This window comes from Cajanus cajan, chromosome 2 (genome assembly GCF_000230855.2).
Source record: "Cajanus cajan strain Asha chromosome 2, NIPB_CcT2T_4, whole genome shotgun sequence".
Lineage (NCBI taxonomy): Eukaryota > Viridiplantae > Streptophyta > Magnoliopsida > Fabales > Fabaceae > Cajanus > Cajanus cajan.
The window spans coordinates 3,898,669-3,911,548 of NC_138518.1; positions in this window are offsets into that span (position 1 = coordinate 3,898,669).

Here is a 12,880-nt window from a genome sequence, read left to right on the forward strand (position 1 = left end):
AATCGATCGCTAAAACCCTAGTCGCTAAGCTGTTTAGTGACGAAAAAATTTTTAGTCGCAAAAATGGTTGCAATGATTTTCGTCGTTGAAGTGTATGGGACCAAATTAGTGACCGAATAAATCGGTCACTAAATATTTATTTTTTATTTTATTAAATTTTATAGATTCGCAAATTTGGTTACTACAAACCACTCATATTTGGCCTCTTAAGGATTTGATTTCACAATACTTAACTTTTTAGCATGTTTTGTCCTTAATTACATAATTTCTGGAAACTTCCCAAAAGGTCACCCATCGCTATATTAATTCATGTCAAGCACGCTTAACTATGAAGTTTTGATGAGATAAACTACCGAAAAGCAGATGCATGTTATTAGTATAAATAGTACAAATTAATTCATTTAAGTCATCCTCAACTATCCAATCTCATACTTATACTATCTTTGGATCCTTATCATTTTGGTGTATCCGGACCGTTATAAATATATAATAATATATATAATAATTATATTAATAATAATAATTATTATATTATATTTAATTAATCTTTATTTATATATATACTTACTTTTATAATTAACAATCTACTTATTTCTATTTAAAATTAATTTTATGATACAATTTAAATTATTTATTATAAATTTAAAAGTTTAAGTAATAATTTATATTCTAAAATGAGAAGGGTTATAATAACACTGGTATAACTTTTACTAAGTATTACACCGCTCAATAACTTTATATTAAATGTGAATTTTGTAAATTCAACCGTTAGATTGAAAGTTCATATCACTTTATATGTTTATATCAAGTTTTGTTAAAATTGATCAACAACTTGAAAGTAATCAAAGTGCTCATATTTTATTTGAAATGTATATATTACGTCAATTTTGTTTTACAAGAATAAAGTATCAAATCATCTTGAATTCATATAAAATTTTGTACATATGATCTAAGAATAAAAAACTTTCAATCTAACAGTTGAATTTATAAAATTCACATTGAATATAAAGTTATTGAGCGATGTAATACTTAGTAAAAGTTACACCGATGTTATTATAACCCTTAATTATCTTTTAAAATATTATTTTTATAAATTAAATTTTAACATTTTAAATAAATTATTAATTAACTTAATATATTTATTCATCTTAAATCTAAGATATAAAATTCAAAAAATGTATCCTTGTTTTATTTTCTAATTATCAACCATTAATAAAATACTAATTTAAAATCTTATCTAGTTATATTATAATATTTTCATATCAAGTATAAAATCAGATATTAGTTATACAAAAATATCAAAATCATATAGTAAATTATTAATAAGATTCTAGTTAAATAATTTAAAATAATTTAAAATAATCAATTTTATAACACAACAATAAATAAATACTAATAATTAAGAAAATACATTTGTACTCTTCCTATTAGAAAGAGATTCCTATTAGAAAGAGAGAGGATGTTATAATTCTTTTTTTCCCTTAAGATATCACATCTCTTCTATCAATAAAATTTAAATATAAAAATTTATTTAAAAATAAATTTATCACAAGTTAGAAATATATATTATAAATATGGATCAAAATAAATAAAAATTTTAAAAAATTCATATACTCTAATTAAAAAATGCCTAAAAATCCAATCGTAAAAAAAATCCTCTAAATATTTTTTTACATAAATAACTATTGGTATGAATTATGTAGGAGTGCATATAAAATTCTTTTTTATTATGAATTAATGTCTTGCTCTTACAAAAAAAGAAAATGGGATTGATACTCAACAACAATATTATCATCACTTTTAAGCAATTTATAATTTTTTTAAGTTTTATTTAGTGACCGAATAGAATTTCATCGCTAATTTTAACTAATATTTAGCGACCAAATTAAATTCCGTCGCTAATTTTAACTAATCTTTAGCGACCAAATTAAATTTTGTCACTAATTTTAACTAATATTTAGCGACCAAATTCAATTTCGTCGCTATTTTTAACTAATATTTAGCGACCAAATAAAATTATGTCGCTAATTTATCAAATATTTAGCAACTGAAATGAATTTTGTCACTAAAAAATCAAAATTTATTGTTTAGCGACCGAATTCTTTTCCATCGCTAAAAAATTAAAATTTCTTATTTAGCGACCAAATTCAATTCCGTCGCTTAGAGACTGAATTCAATTCCGTCGCTAATTTTAACTAATATTTAGCGACTGAATTCAATTTTATCTCTAATTTTAACTAATATTTAGCGATCGAATTTAATTCGGTCGTAACATTTTTTACAAGTTAGTAGCTAGTGACTGAAATAACAACCGATTTTCTAGCGACAACTTATTTTGGTCGCTAAATTAGTTGCTATTTTGATTATTCAGAGTCAGTCGCTAAATCAGTCGCTAAATAGTGACTGATAAATTTCAGTCGCTAATTTCGATCGTTATTTTGCAATTTTCTAGTAGTCATTAGACTTAGAGTCTAACTCAAAATCTTCTAATTTATGTCTCATTTTATTTTAGTTACAAAATATTTCTCTTATAATATTCTAATTATTATAATTTATTTATTTATTTATTTTAAAAAAAGGGATGTTACACATCAAACAACATTTAATTGAAAAAACTTCCTTTACCTCTAGTAGCTTTATCTAAGAAGAGACGAGGAAGAATAATGCAAACTACGCATGGTTCCGACTTGAAATTCCTAACTTTAGGAGCTTGAATCTCCAATTCAGCCACCTTGAATCAATTGTAGGAAAGGAGTAGAAGAGATCAATGAAAACATGGATAGAAGAAATCTTTTGTCACAAAGACTCTAACTTCTCTATACTTTTTCTTAAAATATAAATTTATGAAATTCACATTTTAAGAAAAACTGTGTATATCTTTCCTTAAACTAAACCAACTTAATTCTAATTTAGACTACCTTAGAAAAGACTTAACTCTCAGGAACCTACTTACCTTTAGAACTCTAAAACAACAAAATAACAATAAAACAATAATTAATTATATAATTCACATACAATTAAAATATCTAAAATATACAGTATTACGTACTATAATAAAAACTTTAATAATATTACTTATTTGTTTTCATTAATTATTTTCTACTTTATCCTGGTTGTTACATCTGAATACCAAATCATTACCGGATTGATTAACCCCAGCTCCTATCTCCCGTACTAAAATAAATCGTGTTTGAAGTGGTGTTGCAAGTTATCAAAGCTTTATTATTAGTTGATAAAGGAGATTTTTGTGTCGTAAAAAGTGCATTTTGATAAAGAATTGAGACCCCACCAACAAGATGCTCCACATTCTAATGTGCTGTGACTGTGAGGTAGTTGGATATCTCGGATTTAGAATGTGTTTGCAACTCAAAGTTAATGCCAATTTTTTTCTTGGCTATTTTTACGTTTGTGCACTGAAAAACAGAAAGAAAGATGAATGTATTGGACAAATGTGTAGAAATTTCTATTTCCATGGATTCAAATGGTATCCAAACACATTGTAAAGTAAAATGATGAATGTATTGGACAAATGTGTAGAATAAGGCAAAACAAATAGAATAGTTTTATACTTGAATTAAATATGAAAGAGTAAATTTTCTTTTAATTTAATTTAAAAATAATACTGAAACTTTAACTCATCACTAAAATTTATAAAAATTAATAAACTGTGAAGAAGGTAATACGTGTATAGTAATACATTAAAAAAAAGTGAATTTTTATTAGATGTTTTTATAAAAATATGATATATTAACAACATACATAAACTTATATTAAGTGTATATATAAGAATCTTAATTTGTTAAATAAATCCATTCTGAGAACCATTGCTCCATTAATTTTCTTCAAGAGGAAAAGATTTTCAGTTAAAAAATTTGACTAATTACTTGTTGTAAAGTATTTATAGAGACTTTTTCATCCACATCTATCTATTTATTTATCACTCTTTTTCTCTCTCTCTCTCTTTCTATATATATATAGATATATATATATATATGCACCTATAGCTAGGATCCACATTGATACTAGATGTATGTTTAAAAATTTATACTAAATCTTATATCTTCAATAACCTTTTTTTGTACAATATATACAAATTTAACCGATTCAATCATTAAACTGTGATATTATACTTAAGATCATTTATATTAAATTTCACATGATTTAAATTTTACTAAATATGTTATCCAAAAGTGAATATTTACACATATTTTAAATATCATATTATATATCAAAATAAAACAATGTAATGAACTACTAAATAATTTTATAATCATGTGAAATTATATATATATATATATATATATATATATATGATTTTGAGTATAATATTATATAACTTAATGCTTAAATTGGTTAAATTTACATTATACAAGTTGTTGAATGTGTATAAGATTTGGTATAAGTTTTTATACTTACACTTAACATCAACAAATTTGATCACACACACGACTCAAGTGAGAACACTCACTAGTGCAAAAATTGGATTTAAAATCAGAGTTTTAAGATCGGTTACAAGGTGACTGATCTTAAAAGTGACGTAGTGACAATTTTGTAAATAATGTAAACACTTTTAAGATCGATTAAATTTTAACCGATCTTAAAAGTACTTTGAAGATTGGTTACAAAAGAACCAATCTTAAAAGTTGTATCCGACGTAACTTTTAAGATCGTTCATAAAATAACCGATCTTAAAAGTACTTTTAAGATCGGTTATTTTATGACCGATTTTAAAAGTGCTACTTTTAAAATCGGTTATTTAAGAACCGATTTTGTATACTACATACGAAATCGGTTCTTAAATAACCGATTTTAAAAGTATCGTCAGAAACCTTTTATCTTTCCCTATATTCTCATTCTCTTTGATCTTTCCCTCTATTTATTTTTTTTTACTCTCTCGCCCTCTCATCTAAAGTCTCCAGCTTCTCATTCTCAAGGTAACATTCTCATGCTCTTCTCGTGCCTCTGGTTTATTTTGCAAGGAGAAAGGCCCGTTCTGCAAGGAGAACGGCCCGTGCTCCTTGTAGCACGACCCGTTCTTCAAGGAGAACGGGCCATTCTGGATTGATTTGAACTCATGACAAACTATTCTGGAGCGGCCCGTTCTAAACAAAATTTTTAGGTCATTTTAACAACCTGGAACAGCCCATTCCAGTTTTGGAACGGCCCGTTCCAGTTTTAATTTTTACAAAGCCAAGACTTTTAAGATCGGTTATAAAACAACCGATCTTAAAAGTTAACTTTTAAAATCGGTTAAATAACTTATTTTAAAAGTTTAACTTTTAAAATCAGTTCTTCTAAAATCGGTTAGAGAACTGATTTTAAAAGTTAAAAATAACCGATTTTAAAAGCTTTTTTTCCACTAATGACTTATTTATTATATAAGAACATGAGAACAACTAATAAAAATCATTGGAGTAAAATTGTTTTAGTATGTCTTAAAAGTCTTACATTGTTTAGAAATTGAGACTAAGAGTAGTTTATAAAGATCATCCCTACTTAACATATTGAGACACCTTTTGAAGGATAGAATCGTGATAACCCAAAGAGTGTCCAAATGGACAATACCTCTAACGTAGTGATTTTAACAATACTAATAGACAAAAGTAAACAGTTTAATTAGATTAAAGTATTACAAATAATGTTGTCACATACTGTCTCCATCGTGATTGCTTTTATTATTATTGTTGTCAACATAACTATCACCACCATCATTGTCACCACTACCACTGTTGCTTTTACCACCAACCTTGATGGTATAACGACCTGTCATGGTCCCTACACTTAGTGGAATTACACTAACTAAACTATTTAACGAAGAGAAACTATTAAACTGGATAACAAAATATATACAGGTATGCAAAAGTAATAATAAAACCATACCACTATATGAAAAATGGAATACTATGTATATACAATCATCCAAAATAGCAATATTTTCCCAGTGTCAGTCAAGCACATCATACTAGTTACTTGAGACGGTAACCCTGACACTAGGACAAAATGCTAGCCTCCAATAGCGATCATAGCAACTAACTCCAACCTAACCCTGACCTGCTCCCATTGACAGTATGATCATCACAGTTCATCCACCTGGAAACAGAAGGATAGTTTAGAATTCAATAAACAACCATACCAGCATAATGATCAACGTCTATGCTACACAATCAACAAATCACCAATAATTTTCATAGAGTCAATCATACAATAATCATGCAATAAAGTAACATATGAAAGATATCGATGCATATCAATCACTTAATGCGTCATCATGTATTCACCTAGGAGATCTCTCTACAACAAAACAATATAAGTGACATTTCATCTACCAAAACCACCCCAACTAATTTCATGCCCAATGCGCCCGCTCGGTCACAACAAACTAGGATATCAAATCCTCACTCGGGTTTACTCGGATGATGTCACTTATACACTTGGAAGTCTGGTTTCACTGTCTAGAACAATACAGTTGGGTATGGGCTTACCACAACCTAGGCATGCATTACCAAGTCACTTATGGATTTTGCCCATCGCCTATCTGCTAAGAACTGTGCAACCTTCCTCGATACTTGGTTAAGGGAATAACCCTCGACATACCCAGCTCCAAAACTAGCTAGCTAAGGATTTAGAGGAGACTAACCTAAACCAGTGGCCTATCCAAGCACCATTCTCAAGAACTTTATGTGAGCTCTTCTAGTTTGAAAACATTTTCCTTCTTCTCAAGTCCTAGGCTAGACACATGCCATAAGGCATCACGTGCAATTATGTATCATACATCATACATGGTCAATCCACCATCATGATTAATATCATCCTTATAATATATATATATATATATATATATATATATATATATATATATCGAGTCATGCTTAAACATTCACATATATCATTCCCAAGCATACACTAGTGGAAAATCAGTCTTTTATGTTAGCGTTTTCTTGTCGGTCATAAAAATATCTAACGTAAAAAATGTGCGGTGGCATTTTTGAAATTAATTCAAACTTTTTTACGTCGAACCAAAGGGTGTCTGACGTAAAAATTAAAATCTACATCGGATATGGTGTATAGCCCGAAGTAGATTTCAAGTTTTACGTCAGACTCCTTTTAACTCGACGTAAAGGAGTTGTTTTATTCCCCTCAACACTTTTGTCTTCTTCATGCGCGCAAGTGTTTTTTACATTGTTTTCCTCTCCAGCAATTTCCAGCGACGATGGTATGAGATCTTTGGCGTTTTCCGAACATAGTGAGAAACGATGACAACACTAGCATACCCATTTTTGATTCTGAACCTATTTCTCCAATTGGGTTGAAGCATTTAGGCATTTTCATTGATTGAGGTTAGTGCTTTCATGCATGTGTTGATCTTTCTGTGTAAAAAAGTTAGTTTATTCCTGCATGCGAGTGTTTTGACACTGTTTTCCTCTCCAGCGATTTCCGATGACAACAATGTGAGACCTTTGGGCATTTTCCGTTCACGATGCGCGGTGGCAAGACCCATTTTTTATTCTAGACCTATCTCTCCGATTGGATTAAAGCATTTGAGTATTTTTTGGACGTGTTCACGGATTTAGGTTATTTTTTTTTATTTATCTGTCAACCATTTTATGCCGAACATGGAGGATGTCCAACGTAATTTTACGTCGACTAAAACACCCGATGTAAATTTACGTCTCCCGCATTGACGTCAGAATTTTTTTCGACGTAAAAATTCCAAAATAACAGACATAAAATGTCTTTTTTGTACTAGTGATACATATGAACCAAGCATCAATTCACATCATATATCACACATTTATGATCCAATATCAAACACCAATACTAGCCAAAACATTTCAGCTCAGCCACATCACTATAAATTGTGACTCGTGCTTGGTGCAACCCATCTCGCGCTTAGCCTAGCAGAGTTAGAGGCTCCCAAGGACTTCCACACTCGGCATAGTCATCTCCATGCATGCTTAGTTCCCCCCAAGTTAGAAACTTCCAGGGCATCCACACCTGGAAGTAACCAACCATGTTCTCAATGCCAAATCAGTAAAAATCCACATGAACCACTATCTGATATCGCGCCTAGCGTGACCTGCCTCATGTCCGGCAAAATTCTTCCAAAGGCTCCCTATTCCAAATCACGCTCGGCACGATTGTGAAATGACTACCTCTGATGAATGTCTGCCTGACACGAATTCATACAACAACAACATAACATCATAAATTCAAGCACAACCTACAAATCTCAATAAATCAAACACATGCAATCCATTCATTTAATGCACCAAAAATGAAAAAATCCCATTTTTAGCCCGGAACCGCTAAAACCCTTAGTTTAGTCAAAAATCCCTTAGTCAATGCACTAATTGAGTTTCTAAATTCACATACAACCAATCTATAACTATTCTAGCTTCCTTAACATGAAACTGGCTCAAAATCAGCCAAGAAATGAAAAGAAGAAGAAGAAGAAGAAAACTCCAAGCGGTCGATCCACAAACTTCAATCCGTCAAAAACAAGTTTCCTAGCCTAAATCCAAAGAAGGAATAGAAGAGATTAATATTCTATAGAAAGGAATTAGACAGAGAAATCTGGGAGAGAAAGGAACTCACAATCTTAGAGTCCTTCTCTCTAAAACTTTTCTCTAGAAATCTTTGAAATAAGCTTATGAGTTTTCGTTCTCAAAGAAAACCTTACATACCTTTCCTTCTTAAAATAACTAAATCCTAAACAATTTATCTTACTCTGCACAGTGTTACAGGTGGCAATGGTAATTGCAATGACAATGGAAACAGTGACAATATATGAAAAATTTACTTATAATTTTTTAAGATATTTATTTTAATTAAAAATAATTATTTGTTATTCTCATGTTCTTATATATGCAGATACTCTCACTCGAGACATCCTATCTATCTATAATTGTATCTTTGGTGTCATTGATTACACAAATCTATTCACAGAACATAAATTACACAGCACAAGAAAATTTGGGTTGGCATACGTATGGGTTCTCAAATCTCCAAAAGATATATCAAAAGGATTACAACCCATTAGGAGGTGGGACATGAAAGCATGGTCCATACCCATTACTTTCCCCCTCAGAATAAGGTCAAATGTATGAGAGGATCTTCAAAATTAGATGAACTATTTTTTTACCAGGTAAGGTACACCTGCTTTAATTTGTTGTTTTTATTCTCAACTGTGGGTGGTGGTGATGGAATGATAGTCCCATAGTGGGGATTTTGTAGGTGGGGTGGATCTTCTTGCTGCTTTGCTTTTCAAAAAGATCTTCTCATATTTTAGAGGGATATATAGAACTGTTTGTCTGGATTTGATTTATACATATGCTCGTGAATGGAGCTTTAATATTATATAAAAAATTCTTAATTAATTACTAATATTTTAAACACGTTTATAATAATTACTAATATATATTATTTACCAAAAAAAAAATCATTGCTAATCAATTTTGATAAACTTATTAGCTAGCTAGTATTTGTAAGAAACTAAAATAGATTAAACATTTTTCATGAATAAAAAATAATTTATTTACTTTCATTATTTTTTCAAATTCTACCATTTGTTATCTTTTAGCGTAGAGAAACCAACTTTAATAGCATAATTTTATAATTAAAAAGTTCTCATTAATTTGCTGGGTCTGTTATTGCAACTATTTTTATTTTGTTTTTTGGGGTAAAAGAACCACTTCTTTTAAAAAAATATTTTAAAATTGTTTTTTTAAACATTTGTTTCAAAATTTCAAAATAATTAGAGATCGAAAGAATCAAAAAAGTAATTAAAAGCAGAAAATATTCAAAATAATCTCTCATAAAATCACACCTATTTAAAAATAAGAAGTTTTTATAATTTTATATAAACATATATTAACTTCTGTTTTGTTTCTAAATCTCTATAAAAGATTAAACAAACATCCATTGCATTTTCGAGTGAAAATATAAGAGATAAAGAGAAAAAATAAAATGAAGAGAGATAAAGTGATAAAAATGATTTATGATACGTCAAGAAATATAAAAAGACTAACTAAGGTGGATTCAGTTGATAAAAAACATATTTATAAAAGGACTAACTAATGTGAAAATCTTGTTGTTAGGTAATTTATAAATATCATTATAAGTATTTTTTGAACTTAGAGGTGTGTTAATGTTTGGTGAACTTCTACGATCCAATTCACATTACAACAAAATTGTCATATAGTGACACACACCTATAATGACACGATATATATCACTAAAAATTACTTTTACCCACATAATAACTATAATATATGTTGGTATATTATTAAAAAGTGTGAGTATAGACTATAGTGACACACAAAATATGTTGTTAAATCTCATTCAAAATCAACACTAAAATTATATGTAACTATATATCAAATAGACATATACCTACATATATTGTACTTATAGTGACATTTTTTGTATGTCACTGTATGTAACATTTCTTGTAGTGTCTCTTAATTTTTTTTAAAAAATTTAATATTAAATAAAAATTTAGAGGTGTGAAAAATAGATGGAGTGAAAATAGGTTGTTAGAGACAATTTGAACACACACTTGCCCTTTTGCAAAGGAAATTGGCCTTAAACCATGATGGATGTAGATAATGATAACTTATATAATTGAGGTGACATGCATTAATTCAATTATAGCAGTAAAGAGTAAGAGTCCATGTATTAACACCTAAGAATTCCCCATATATTTGAGACATGATTCTCAATTCCAAGAGTCTAGTCTTGTCCCTTTCTTTGTGACTTAAAGAGGGAGGCCCTTCCAGTCTGTTCCCCATAAGCACTTGAGGCCATTTGATGTTGAATTGAGTTGAATCCATACATATTTAGCTGTTCTCCTAAGAGCACTAACACAACACCCAAATAGAAACCCTCCTAGTGTTCGACATTTATCAAAGTGACCCACACCCACAATAACCTATGCTAAGCAACTGCTCTGTAACACCCATTTCTCTTCTGTTTCCACATCATGCATAGTTAGCTGCTTTTCTTATTGCATCAATATTTAAAAAAAAAAACATAAAAAAAAAATTAGGTGAGTCCAGTCCCAAAAGTTTAACATAGTTAAAACAGCCTTTAAGGTTAAAAAATACTTATAAAAGTATTTACAAATTGTTCATCAATAAAAGTCATACATTGATAGTGAAAATCAAACTCGGATATTGTACTGTAGAATATGACTATCATTCTCTTTTAGGTCATTGCAGCTAGCTGTCATGTACTGTGCGCGTGACAATCATGAAAGGCTTCTCTTCATCCTATACACTAAATGGGGTGCCACTGATGCATGCCTGTCAAAAATTGGAATAGATAGTATCCTCAAAATGGACTCGATCTTTCAAACCTTCCATTATAATGAGAACAATATTTTATAAATATTAAAACTATATATTTAAATTATACAATCATGTATGAATGATGATCGATATTAAAATTAGTTAATGGTCTTGTCATTATTTAAAAACATGCGCGCATTTGTCTTTTAATACTAACTACTTAAATATGGTTCAATGATTTTTTTTTTTTATATTTTTCATTTTCATAATAATAAAGTTCTCTCGCTTTCTCTCTCTATATATACACATATATTCTCATTTCTCATATAATTAGAATTTTTGAGTTGAGACGTTCTATACATTTCTCACAATAATCAAGACTTGATAATTTTCTCATATACAAATATGCAATATATATATCAATATTAATTAAATTTTTATGTGTATTATTAAAGTAAAATTTCAATTTTCAACGGAAAACAATACAACTAGTATCTATAGTTAAGAATATCGATAAAAAATAAAACTAAATTGAACTGGTGCATAATTGATTTATAAGTTGTCATAAATATTCGAACTCAATAACGTTTATAAAAAAGATGAATTAAATGAGCTATTTGAGAACTGAATTGAACTAAATTAAACTAAAATTAAAAACTAGCCTATTTTTATAAGTGAGTAAAAGTATTCCTACTTTTATTTTTTCTGAATTTTTTCATTGGAAAGAAAAAAGATAGTTCAATTCTATTAAAAATACAGTTTCTTTCAAATCTGTTAAAACAGTTCACTAACTAATAAAATAATTTAGTTTATTTTGTCTGAACTATTTTTCAGTTCAGTTTAGTTCAAATGAATTAATTTTTCTCTGTTGTTTAGTTGTTGTTGTTGTTTTTTTAATTTTTTTATCAACAAAAAAATAACTTTATATTCATAGGTACTCATGAGGGACCATACACCTATTTACAAGAAAATAGATTATATAAATAACATGCTACATCATCTCTAGTTAGAGGTAATTTGCATTTGAATAATCATAACTATAAATTATAATCCAACCATAGTTTACAACTATATATGGATCCAATGAATATTATTATTTTTTTCGTTATTTAATCAAAACACAATTCTAATTACTCATCAATATTAGAAGATTTGCATTCGTTTAAAATAACAAGCCTCTGTATTTCCTTTATTTTAGTTAAAACAAAAAAATATTCAATTTTTTGCAAATTAAATATATTTTGGTATTAGTAATAAATGATAAAAATAGGAAAAAACTATTTGAATTAAAAATCTGATATATATATATATACACACATATATATATACATATATATATATATATATATATATATATATTATAGGTTTAAAATTTAATAAGAAAATATTTAAAATTATAAAATTTATAGTTAAAAAAAGTTTTGTAGCACAAAAGTTGAAATCTTTGTAGAAACATATATGTGTACAAACAACTCTGGCGTTCTTAAATAATAAAAGCAGAAATTCAAATATATTTTATCATATTTATATTTTAATAGTAATTATTAATATTTAAGGTAATTTTTTAATATTTATTAGTCATGGTTGATAAG